Consider the following 13,255-nt stretch of genomic DNA (forward strand, 5'->3'; position numbering starts at 1 on the left):
CCCGGGACTCTAATTTGGGAGAAAAAGGGGCGAGGCTGTGCACTGGAGACCACTGATGACCGGGGACAGAAGGCTGGGTCAGAATGCGGGTCGAGTATCTGTGAGACATGGCATTGAGTTGTTGGAAGAGAAAAGGACCAGCCCGCCCCAGGTAAGGGTGTGTCATGCCTGGTTCTGAACCGGGAACCGTTCATGGGCAAGGCAAACGGGATAACCACTGCATCACAGAAGCCTCCATGTGCGAGGCGGGCGGGTAGCACGCACCTAGGTCTCCTGCACTCACCAATGCTGGTTCCTGAAAGTCTGGGATCTTCTCTCTACTCAGGTTTGCTACGGAGTCATCGTCCACAACTGCATTTTAAACTTGATCCAAAACAAGCACCACGCCAACGTTAGGAGGCATCCCGCTGCCAGAGATTTTGAAGTATTTAAATTCTGTGAGCCTTATGCTAAAACCATGACCACACTCAGAATAATCTTTCTTCCCGACTCTCCACCGGCTCCTGGGCATGGCTCTCAAACTATTCCCTGCCTAGCTTCGGTGTCAAAACGTCACTCCCTTCCGTACTATTCCATACACAGTAACCCTTTTCTTTACTAATATGCATTTCTTATTTTTCAGTAGACTTTTAGAGCAGTTTCCAGTTCATAGCAAAACTGGGTAGAAGGTAGAGACATTGACCAAGAATTCCTATCATGAAAGGGAGTTGGATTTTGTCAAATGCTTTTTCTGCATCTATTGATCTGATCATGTGCTTTTTCTCTCTTAGCCTGTTGGTGTGACAGATTACATTAAATGATTTGAGATCTTGAACCAGCCTTGCACACCTGGAATAAATCCCACTTGGTCATGGTGTATAATTCTTTGTATATGCTGTTGGATTAACTTTGCTGTTATTTCGCTGAGGATCTTTGCATCTGTGTTCATAAAGATGATGGTCTGCAGCTTTCTTTCCCTGTCATGTCTTCAGTTGCTGCTGGTGTCAGGGTGACGCTGGCCTCGCTGAGTACGTTTGGAAGCATTCCCTTTGCTCTGTCTTCTGAAAGAGATTTGTTCTACTTGTGGGCATCTAAGTTTTGAGCCTCTTATGGCCATTGTTTTCCTATGTTGGTACCAACGAAGTATCTTATCCATAAGGGGAAGGTGAGCGTTAACAGAAGCCTCTCATCTCATTTCCAGCCAGCCAAGGCGGCCTCGGCCAATCCTATGGCAAAGAGCAGAGGAAGAATCACAAGAATATGAGAAACGAGGCGTGACAGCGCATCACAGTAGGAAACATATAAAGATAAGTGCAGTCTTTTGTTTCACCGGACCATCGATTGCTCAAGCTTCTGCCGTGCGTAGATCAGTCAGCGTCTGGGCTGACGCTGGCAGGGCTGCGGTCTCTGGGAGCCTCTGGGGTGGCGGACTGCTTCTTCTGTGTGGTCAGCTCACATGGCGGTGATGGACCAAGAATGCGTTCCCAGTTTTGACATGCCGGCTTCACTCTGCTGTAGTGAACCTGGGGACCCGCTTCAGTCACACTTACCGCAGTAGGGGTAGACAAATGACAGTGAACAGGCCCCTCCAGAGGGGTTTAGGGGTTGGACCTTTCACTCCTTCATTCATATTGCATCTCCTGGCTTAAAGGGGCGAGTGTCTGTGATCAGACTCACAGGGACTCATTCCCTGGCCCAGGGGTATACGGTGGTTAGGGTAGAGCCATGAGCCAGCCTCTGTTGCCTCAGGGTTAGACTGTCTATCTCATTTAGATCCCCCTTTATGCCCTTGGTAATGAGGGGAGGGACCCCACAAAGGATTGGATCGAGGGAGACCCCCACCTGTGGCTGCCGGCTGCCGCTGCCTCCCTCAAGGTCCCTTATCTCCCCCTGCCTCATGGGACCCCTTTTTATGTTTCTTCCTCCCCCGGAGCAGGGCCCGTGACTGCGGTGGGGGACAGGGACAATGACCATTCTGGCTTCTTCAAGCTGATCAGGGACGGTGTGGGTGTCCAGCCATCAGAGACCCCCAAGGGTCAGTTCAGTGGCCCCAGCACGGTTTTCCGGGAAGGCTGTCCGGCATGAGGCGGCAGAAACAGTAGCAGAAACACAGAGAAAAACACCCAGTGAAGACTACACTGACCAAGTAGATGGCATCTTAAGATCATGTCTACAGATTCCAAACCTGTCAAACAATCTAGGAGGGACCCTGACTTTGTAAATGACATGTGTCAGGGACTCTCTGATAACCCAGGTGATGGAGAAGCAGGAGCAGTAAGGAATCAATGGTGGCTCTGTTTCCAAGCGTTTGGCCCTAACTTAATTAACAGAGATTTTTTTTAAGCATCTAATTCTTGTGAGATGTTATTTAGAGTTTGTTGAGTATAGGCGGACAGTGCCGTATTTGGATGTGCAAACCTTTTTCAAGAACCAGGAGTTCTGCTAGAGAAAAGAATCAAGGCAGCCATTTACCGTTATTACTTTGCAAAATTTTAGGTAAGCCAAACCTCGGTATTATTTTATAAAGCAGAACATTTATTACTTTGTGCCTTTTCTGTCTTGTAGGGGAAGGCCTTTAGTCAATTAGTAAAAGCATCAATCCACACCAGCACATATTGGAATTCCTTTGACCTTGGCGACTGAGTGAGACCTAATTGTTAGTCTTTTCCTGGATAGTCTCCGGGTCCTTGATTGTCCGGGAGAAGCAAGTCTGTGGTCAGAAGGATTGTTTCTAAGACCCGCCTCACAGCCTGACGCCACTGGCGGACCTGTCCTTGACACGTTTTTTTTTTCCAGTAAACGTCCTTTGGTCTATTTGCTAAGTTTTGTCCCTCCCTAACTGAAAGGCCTGAGGTTATGTTGTAATGATCTTTTAGCTCTGTGACCTCGGTAATAGTAATTGCCCTGCTCTGTTTGAAACCATTCCAAGGGCTGGAGACCGTCCATGAGCCAGACCCCAGTTTATTTATTTATTTGGGGCGGGGGAGGGGGAGTAGGTGGGATTGAGTCTCCTTTAATGATTGGTATAGCTTTTCCTGAACCCTGGTATCTACAGCCTACAATATCCAGTGATTCCTAAAAAGTTACACAATTGTTTATTTGTTCTGGAATTAGTAGTAGTAGATAGTGTCTAATTTAGCTACAGTGTCCCTTTCTAGCAAGGGAGTAAGGCTCTCTGACATTATCAGGAAAAAATGAGAAAAAAATTAGGTTCCCCCCCCACCACCACGCCCAGGCAGCGGGAGCCGGGCGCAGGGGGGCACCTGCCGCCCTCCCCTGCCCCCCCCCCCCGTTTGCTGTCGAAGGGGCGGCGCGGGCAGGACGGTCAGCCCTGAGTCGCCTTCCTCCCCACGTCCCCTGGCGTCGCCTTTCTTCCCCGCCAGCAGGCGGCCGAGCCCGGGGCAGCTCCCGGGAGCGCCTCCGAGCTCTGGCTAGAGAGCAAGCCGCTGTGGCCGCCGCCACCTGCTTCCCAGAGAAGTCGGTCAGGCAGCCGCCCAGGCGGCAGCGAGGGACTTGGGGGAAGTGACGGACAGGCGGGCGGAGGGGCTACTTCCTTACAAGATCAAAAGAGTCAAGATATCCTGGGCAAAGCAGAGTGGCGCAGCGGAAGCGTGCTGGGCCCATAACCCAGAGGTCGATGGATCGAAACCATCCTCTGCTACGTGGTCCTTTTGACTGAAAAACCAGGGCGTCTGGCTTGAATGCTCACCTGGGACTTGGTACCTGATTTCTAGAAACGTGTGGTGTGTTCCTCCTTTCTCCTCCAAATGATTGGTAATTGCCTTCTTGCTCATTTCAAAGTAGAGGCAAATCTTACCTGTAGGAGAGGGAAAAGGAGACACGTTCCATGTTTGCTTCCCACAGGTGAAAGCATCTTCCACCGCACAGCCTGCACCTGAGGTGGCATTTGACTGTATTTTCGCTCATGTTTTCCATGTTTGCTTCCCACAGGTGAAAGCATCTTCCACCGCACAGCCTGCACCTGAGGTGGCATTTGACTGTATTTTCGCTCATGTTTTCTTACACCCAAGGGAGAAACGTTACTCAAGTTTGCCAGAGGCCTCTGGTTGCTACTGTAAACCTGCCTTTGTACTGGGGTGCGCTTTCTCTGCTTCTTGCACTCCTGTGTCTACACCTGTGCACGACTTTATGACAGTCATTCAAATCCATGGTACTGGGCTGCTGCAAATTCTTCTCTAAAGCAATTTTATGTACCTGAACCGGGTAGATCCCTTTCATAGCCTCTCCTTGTCCATACGTACACAAACTGGATTCATGGAAATGTTAGGAGAAAAACAAGAGGCAAAGAAGTTAGATGTGAAATGGTAGAAAACACTGGAATACATTAAAATAAAACATTCCAAATATACACTGAACTCCATGGACAATCAAGGAAGAAAAGTAGTGGTCTTTCTGATGTATTTGCAGAAGACACTGAGAGAAAATTACTAACTGAAATACCTTTCCATGTGTGCGTAGAAGGTGACAGGAGAATACAGACTCCTCTGCACAAAGGAATGCACAGAGCAAGACGTCCAGAGGAAAGATAGGAGGAACAGCGTTCATACCGGAGACCTGTTTTGTTCCCCCAGCTGCGTGGAGAAGCTGCTCCTGTCTGGCAAGACCAATCATTTTCCATTTATTTTGCTTGTTTGACCCCTAAACGCATTTTAACTTTAAATGTCCAGATACAGGATGTTGGCTGAATAGACAGTGTCATACAGATTCAAAGGAGAAGCGCTATGCTGCCATGAAAAAGACACGAGTGACTTCCAGGGGACATTGTTAAGGAGAAGGGGGGGGTCAGCCCAGATGAGTGTTACCCTAGGTGACCAATGTTTTGAGGAAGACGGGAGTTAGTAAGCACAGACACCCAGTGATGCTGCGTGTGTAAACCGGAGTGAGAACATTTCTCCGAGCATGCTTTTTGGTAAGCCTTTACCTTTCAAAAGCTACATTTGTGAATGTTCTACACTTTCAAAAATTAATATGACATCATTCCCTAGGCCTTTCCATTACAAGGGCTCGGAAGCAGCCATTGTGGAAGGCATCAGCGCCCGGAGCTCCCGGACGTTGGTGTCTAGCACTTTTCCCCGCGGGGAGGCCCCAGCATCTCTGAGAAACAGCTGGCCTCGGGGTTGGGGCAGGGGACCTGCCACCGAGTGTGGAACGATTTGCTGTGTCACAGAGTGAGGAAGTGATGAAACACACGCCCGCTCGGCAGTCTGCTGCAAGGACACAGAAACCAGCAGGAAGGCGCTCCCCGTGCCCCCGCTCCGCGCGGGGTAATTTGACCCCAATCTAGTGAAAGGCTATAACGGAATGACAAGCATGAACCGTGGGGAAGGGAGTGATCCCACGAATTCACATTGATGATAGACATTTATTAAGGGAGAAAAGGAAAGACTCTTGTTTAAACTTTTTTAATTTTAATTTTTGAGAGAGAGAAAAAGATCGAGTTGGGGAAGGGCAGAGAGAGAGAGAGAGAGAGAGAGAGAGAGAGAGAGAGAGAGAGAGAGAGAGAGAGAGACACACACACACAGAATTCGAAGCAGGCTCCAGGCTCTGAGCTGTCAGCACAGAGCCCGACGCTGGACTTGAACTCACAAACCTAGAGATCATGACCTGAGCCGAAGTCGATGCCTCACCGACAGCCCCCTAGACGCCCCAGACGCCCCAGGAAGACTCTTGTTCAAAATCAAATACCGAGGAGCCGTTCACGCGGCGAGGCTGCCGCGACCCGCGGCTCCTGCGTCCTCACATCGCGCCGGGCTCCAGGCGCCGGCCGCCGAGAAGCCCTTCTTCCCCCAGCTCCTCGTTTTCATCTCCCAGCGGGTCTCTGCCCGTCCCGCCTGTGCTCCCCCGCCCGCCTCAGCTCTGCGCCCGCGCTGACACCTCCTCCCACAGCTCTCACCTCCGCACGGCTGCTGCTCACACCTCCGCCTGCCGCACACACCTGCGTCTGCCACTCACACCTCTGTCACCGCTCACAAAAGTCCCCGACTCAGACCTGGGCCTGCCGTCCACACCGCTGCCCACTGCTCACACCTCCTCCTGCCGCACACACCTGCCGCTCACACCTCTGCCTGCCACACTCGCTGTTTCTGCTGCTCACACCCAAGCCGGCTGTTCACACCTGTGCCCGCCCTCACACCTGCTCCTGCTGCTCACACCTCCATCTGCCACTCACACCTGCCCGGGCCTCTAACACTGTGCCCACCGCTCACACCTGCTGCGCCGAGTACACCTCCGCCCGCCCTCACACCGGCGCCCCTGTCTCTCGGGCAGCTGCCGCTCACACCTGTGCCTGGGCCTCAGGGTTCTCCCCGGGATTTCCTCCAGGGCCGTCATCCGGCTTCCCTGCTCCCAGTAGGTTTCCTCGGCACCCAGATCGCCCTTGTCCGACCCGCACCTGCTTTGCTTGTTTAACCGGCTCCTCCCTCCCGCCCCCCAGCAAGCTTCCCGGGGGGGGGGGGCGCGGCCCGAGGCCTGGTGCTCCGGAGCGCCCAGCGCCCAGGCAGGAATGGCGGCGCGCACTGCGCCCATCCTCGCCCAGCCGGCGGCTCACCCTCCCCTCGGGTCCCAAATCTGCCGAGTGTCTTCCCAGGGGTGCTCAGTCTCCCTCCTCGCCGGCCCCCAGCGTCCTGCTTTCCGAGGGCCGGGCTCTGGAGGAAGCTTGACGGGGGGGGCCTCGGCCGGGTCGGGGCTGAGCTCACCCGGAGAAGCGGCCCGGCCACTGCGCTCTGAGCCCTCGGCCTCGGGACAGAGACCCACGCTCGTCCTTCTGGACTTGGTGATAGACGCCAGCGGGTGTCGCGGGCCCCCACCTCCGGCTGCTGCGGCCGCACCTTGAAGGGGTCACTGTTCGTGGACACGGATGGGGCGTGTTGAGAGCGCACCCGCAGGAAGCAAGGGTTCACGCTGACCGTGCGTGGTCCTCCAGCCGGTCCATTCCCGGGGCTCCTCTCGGAATGAACCCCTCGGATTCCCCGCGAAAATCCTTGGATTCACGCAAATTATACCCCCCTCCGTATGATTTCAGGATTGGAAATGGCCATGCAGTTTGTAAGTCCCTCGCTGCCATCAGGAGCAAGGAAGTGCGGGGCTGTCACGGGGCTTCAGGCACCGGCAGACCTCGGACGCCGGTCTTCAGCGGTCTCAGAGCACCGAGACGACGCTTGGTCTGGTGTGTTTGCAGCTAGCCAGGAGGGAGACTAGGGGAGAAAGAAAATCAAGGCTCTTGGTAGAAATAGAGAAGGAACAGGGAATAGTGGAGGACAGAAAAATAGGGTCACAGACTGTCCTTGGGGTGTGGATCATGAAAATCCAAAGGTGTCCCACAGAAATGGAGCCGGATTTCCCCCCAAGCGGTTCCAGAACGGGGTGCCCCAGGCCCCTAAATAAGAACGCAGGTGAGGTCGTGACCCTGGCCAAGCCATCACAGGGGTTCAGGTTTTGGGACAGGTGTTTGTACTGTTACCTCACGTGAGGCTCACACGCGCCCTGGGAGATGGGGACGCTGTCGCTGCTTTACCGGGGGGACGATGCCAGGCCCTGCGGTCCTTCACTCGGCTTGGCCATCAGAGCTGATCTCCTTCCGCGGGCCATGCACCTGCGCGGGGGACCCGGGACCCGGAGGGGGGAGGGTCCCTGCGGCCCTGGGGCACCTGTGCCTGTGGACGGGGTCCTGGGACGCGGCGGGGGCGGGGTCCCTGCAGCCTCGGGACCCCTCGGGAGGGCTCCTGCATCAGCCTCGCACCCCTCGTCCTCTCCCGACGGAAAGCGGGCGTGGGATGCTCCGGAATACACGTGGCTCGGGGAATGCGTGTGTTGGGGCGAGTCCTGGACAAACCGGAGTAGCGTCCGACCCGGCACCTGCGGGAGCGACACAAGGGCCTCTTGCCCGCTGCCGCCCTTTCGTCTGCTGCGTGTGTGCTCCGGGTGCTTTTCCGGGATCCGGAGCATGTGGCTGCGCCCCCGGGATTAAAGTATTCGGAGCCGGTGGGTGGGGAGCCGCCGGACCGGGCTGCTCTTCGGGATTTCAGGATCTGGAGCGCAAGGGTGCGGGGCCGCCTGGCCGGGCTGCCTCTGGGAACGGAGGATTCGGCGAAGGAGCTCTGCGAGGACGGGGCGCCCCCTGGTGGAAACAGAGAGCAAAGCGCAACAAAGCGCCGCGACACCAGACAACCCCCAAATTCCCAACGCGGGGCGACCGAACCCCACATCACGCCACTCTCCCTGTAAATGCTGGGGTCTTGCGGGGTCCCCTAGCGGAGCGAGTTTTGCAGGGTAGCTCTTTCTGGAAAGCTGAGCTGGGAATTTTCCTAAAGCCTAGAACAGGTGCAGTTCGTAGTTCGCACAGAGTGGGTAGGCACTCCCGGGACAGAGGCTGCAAACCCTCCGCGGGTCACTCAGCTGCCAGGACCTGGCGCAGAAGAGGAAAAGGTCCTCCCAAAGGAGACACCTTGAACCCTGCGCTGGGAAAGGCCCGCACATTTCTCATTCCTCAACGAATGGAGCCAGAGATGAACGCACTAATTCAATCAGTTTCCGACTCCAAAGGGAAAAATAATCCCAGTGGCCTTGGCCAGAGGAGGTTCAGGGAGGGCCCCTGCCGTGGGCAGCAGCGGCTCCCCGTTTCGCAGACTGCACGTCTCCAAGCCTCCTGGGCACCCGCGTGGCGGGGGCTAGCTCCGCCCGCAGGCGAGCTGGCCGAGAGCCCAGGTGGGGCCTGAGCAGGGCCCCAGGGCACAGTCCGGGAGCCGACGTCCCCTTCTCGCGCCCTCGGAGACAGCCCGGAGCCCCCACAGCCCAAGTCCTGGCTTCCGGGGCCTCACTCAGAACTCCAGCAAAAGCACGGTTAGTGCGTTGCGGAGGCGGGGCCCCTGACAGGCGCCGGGCTCCTCACACCTAGTAGGGAATCAACACTGGGCACCTGCGGACTTCAGGGGGGCTGGCAGAACGCAGTGAAAGGGGCCCTTCTTTCCTAAAGTGATTTCCTGCCCCAAACATGCAAAAGACGGTGCCTTAAGCCACTGAGTGGCCTCATTAAGACCAGTCGTTGTGGACATTTATCTCCAGGGAGACTTCTGCGGCAGTCTGGGGCAAATCTTGTTTTTAGCGGGTGTAGACTTGGGGTCATGGAAGAAAACTGAGTGAGAAGGACCCAGGCGTGGACAAGGAGCCATCCCTGGGTTCTGGGATGATTAATCCCAGATGAAATCCGATCAGATGAAAAGGTTGGTACTCAGCCAGTCCGGGGGCACGGCCCGAGCCAGGGGCTGCAGGACCCAGACCCGAGACGAAGGGGCGTCAGGACTGACCTCTCCTCCAGGGGCACTTGCTGCCTTGGGCCAGAGTGAGGGCTGCTTACAAGAGGAACTGAAACAGGGATCCTATGAGAAGGGGATGTTAAGGGGTTGAGGAGGCACTGATGCCGCTGAAAGGAGCCAGCGATGGCCCCAGGGAGAAGGGCTGCAAGGTCTAAGTTGATTTTTGGAGAACATGAGGCAGAGGAGAGGGCAAACATTTAGCAGGTAGAAAACGAGAAGAGAGGGGGAAAGAATGAAAATAATAGAAATAAGTTTACCCTGTCGGGCGGGCTCAGCTTTCCGATAATATTATTGCTGGTGAAGGCCACGTATGTGCTAATGCGCGTTTTAAGAGAGATCACAGGAAGAAAAAAAAAAAAAAGGCAAAAAGCCGAGAAGGTCCCACCGAGATTTGAACTCGGATCGCTGGATTCAAAGTCCAGAGTGCTAACCATTACACCATGGGGCCGCCGGGCACCACAAACGCGACAAAATTTCGATCCTTACTCTATACCCTGTACACACGTTTGTTCAAATAGATCAACCAGGGCCACCAGGTGGCTCAGTGGTTTAACCGGCTGACTTCACTCAGGTCAGGAACTGTGGGTTCAAGCCCCGCATCAGGCCTCTGTGCTGACGGCTCACAGGATTGTTTCAGCGAATTCCAGGGCAAGGGTTGCTCTGCCTCAGGGCCCCGCGCCTCCTGGGGTCACGTGCGCACAGTCACGCGGGAGCCTTTTGGCCTGGTGGCTCGGGTCCGGGTGTCCCCTCAGAATCGCTGGCGTCCACTCGTCGATCTGACTTCGCGACGTGGTTGCAGGTCTGGGCCGGGGTCGCCCCTCTGGGGCTCCGTCCCGGGGAGGGAAGGTGCGGTGGGGCTGCCGTCGGGGGGAGGGCGCCGCGTGTGTGCGTGCGTGGGAGTGCGCGCGTGGGAGCCGACCGCGCGTGAGGGGCGAGTGTACACGGGCGAGCGCGAGGTGACATGACGGTGCCGGGGGCCGGGGGGGATGGCGGTGCAGCTCCCCCGAGTCCGCCGCGCCGCCTGCAGCGCGGGCCCAGCGACGGCGGGGGAGGAGGGGCGGGTCGGCGGGGTGCCGGGCACCCCGAGTTGGGAAGGGGGGTTTCTTCAGCCGCAGCCGGACCTCTGACAGAGGGCGGTCCCCGAGGACCTGTCGGCGGGGCCACCTCGGGCAGGGTGCCGTCGTCGGGACGGGGACCTCTCCTCCCCGCCTCGCCGGGTGCGTGTCCGTCATGTAGCGTGGTCTCCTCTGAGGTCCGTTCAGGCGTCGTTATGAGAGTTGCTGCCCTTGGCTAGATTGACTTTTGACTCTGGACCTGACCGTGATCTGAAGCTGAAAACTCCAAGTGGCTCCCTGCTCCCTTCCCCTTGAACTTGCTCCACGGAGTGAGTCTGGTTTGTTGTTGTTGTTGTTGTTGTTGTTTTTAAATATACCCTTGTGTCCAGGGCTGACTTTCAATAGATCGCAGCGAGGGAGCTGCTCTGCTCCGTAGGAAACCCCGACCCAGGAGCAGGTCGTCTAGGAATGGTTTAGCGCCAGGTTCCCCACGAATGTGCGTTGCGTGGGGGGCTAGGCGGCCCCCTTTCCGCCGCGCCCCGATTCCCGGGACCTCCCTGGAGTGAGTCTTAATGAAGATATTTCTTCACCAAGAGCGGAAGCCTGGCGTGAGGAGAGTCACTGGTCTTGCCATCCTTCTCTCTCTGAATCTATGCAGGGAGAAAAGAATAGGAAACACACACTCCTGTCCGTTTTTATGGCTAGTGTGTTTCATCATTTTTGTGGGTTCAATGTTCCTGTTGTGAGCAGTGCTTAAGTAGAGAAGTCGGATGACGTTTTTGGTAATAGAAAAACAAATTGTCCACAAGCCCCTCTCTCAAAAAAAACAAGAATTTTTGAAGTGAACATTACTATTTGTCCCTTTATTTGTCAAAGGCATGTGCACTGTCTAAACCCTCGAAAGTGTTTATTATAAGAAGACCACAATCATGGGCAGTACTGACGTTAGGGCAAATATAATATTTTGTTTTGCGTTTACTATTTTACATCCCTTTTCATATAAACGAGGAAAACTAGAAATATCCATTCAGTCAGACTTCATCATGGAGAAAGGTAAATTCCCCTGTGATTGGAAAGAGAAATGTGAATCTCTATCAAGACTCTTTAGACCCACAGTAGACTCATCCTTGCCGTGTACACAGATCCAATGCGGAGGCTTCGTTTTCTTTCAGACAAATAAAAATCCTTCAGCCAAAATCTTTGCGTATTAAAAATCGTCAAGCAACGCCTCGGTGGCTCAGTTGGTTGAGGCTCCAGCGTAGGCTCAGGTCATGATCTCACAGTTTGTGAGTTCCAGCCCCACATCTGGGTCCCTGCTTTCAGCCTGTCACCACAGAGCCTGCTTCAGATCCTGTCGCCCTCTGTCGTCCCCGCTGTTCGCCCCTCCCCAGCTTGTCTGCTCCACCCAAATAAATATTTTTTAAAGTTTAATGTTTTATTTTATTTTTGAGAGAGAGAAAGAGAGAGAGAGACACAGAATCTGGAGCAGAGGTCAGGCCCTGAGCTGTCAGCACAGAGCCTGACGCAGAGTTGGACACAGGGCTCGAACTCCCAAACCAGGAGATCATAACCTGAGCTGGGTGGCTTCAACACCTAAACCACCCAGGCGACCCTCCCCAAAAGAAATCTTTAAAAAAACAGTCAACGGGAGCTTCCATCACTTCTTAATGTGAAAGAATGGATTTCCTGTTCAGTTTTCTGACTTAATATTTTTCCCTCGAGCAGAGAAGAAGGTTTCTTGTTCAATAAATATCTAGAACTGGGCATGACTCTTTCGGGGGCAGCTGATGTGGTTGCAGGTCCGGTGGCCAGGGTTTGGTCATGGCTCTGACACAGAGTGGCTGTGTCACGTTGGGCACATTCCCTATTCCCTCTAAGACTCAAGATTTTTTTATCTGTAAAATCGGGGTAATTATAGGACCTACTATGGTATTCGTGTAAGAAATAAATAAAGTAATACATATAAGAGCACTCTGTTCCCTGCCTGGCGCGCAGTAACTCTTCAAGAAAAGTTCTTAGTATGACTCACCTGGGGGGCTGCTGGGAAGTCTGTGAGCAAGGTGTCCAGCCAGCATGTCCGCGAGGCTTGACGGCTCCATGTTCCATAAAGTCACCCTTAGCTCCTTACAGCTGTCAGGTCATATCTGAGCCTACGCATGGCTCTCAAATAGGACATTCCAGTCAAAGCCTTGGTAAAATAACCCGTATTTCTGATGGTGTCTTACTATAAAATGAACAGATCTTATTGAACTGATGCAAACAATTGGAATTGCCATGAAAGAAAGAATACTCACTGGGAATTTTTGAATTTCAGACAGTTTAAGTAGAGAGAAAAGATAAATGCTTCAGGTTATAAACAAATACTTTAGGACATGTCTGGATATCATAGATTTCTTAAGAGAAAGTTTCTTAGTCTGGATAAGCAAATACTAAAGGAACAACAACGTTTCCCACAAGAGTCACAAAACTATTATTTTTATCAGTCCATTAGTCCTATGTTCCTCATTTTGTTTAGCTTGAATGCAGCTTTTAGCTCGAGGATTCTACCCATTTTAGTCTTAGTCTTAAAGATGTCAATGACTGTATTTGTCCCAAAAGTTCTTTTATAAGTTTCCTTGAGGAAGAAACACGTCTGTGACAAAAATCTAAACATCTGAGGAGAGTTCATTATGATGCACTTTGACAAAGAAATTTAGTGACACTTAACACCTTTAGTAATCAGAGTATTAAGTAATGATCTTATACCAAAACATCAAAACTTCAGGAACTGCTAATATATTTCAGCAGTTGCAGCATTTAGCCAGGCTATACAGCCTACGGTGTATCATTTACAACTGTTTTTTCCAGTAACTTGTCATCCTAAATAATAGGGCCTAATTGGTCAAAGGA

At 53.5% G+C, this 13,255-nt stretch overlaps 2 non-coding genes across 2 annotated transcripts; one reads left to right on the plus strand and one right to left on the minus strand.

Moving 5' to 3' along the window:
• The first annotated feature begins 3,568 nt into the window (after positions 1 to 3,568).
• On the plus strand, positions 3,569 to 3,640 carry TRNAM-CAU. Its single transcript has one exon. It is a non-coding gene; the product is annotated as a tRNA-Met (tRNA).
• A 6,047-nt stretch (positions 3,641 to 9,687) lies between these two features.
• On the minus strand, positions 9,688 to 9,759 carry TRNAQ-UUG. Its single transcript has one exon. It is a non-coding gene; the product is annotated as a tRNA-Gln (tRNA).
• Positions 9,760 to 13,255: the final 3,496 nt, after the last annotated feature.

The sequence above is a fragment of the Suricata suricatta genome, unplaced genomic scaffold (genome assembly GCF_006229205.1).
Source record: "Suricata suricatta isolate VVHF042 unplaced genomic scaffold, meerkat_22Aug2017_6uvM2_HiC HiC_scaffold_187, whole genome shotgun sequence".
In the NCBI taxonomy this organism is placed as follows: Eukaryota; Metazoa; Chordata; class Mammalia; order Carnivora; family Herpestidae; genus Suricata; species Suricata suricatta.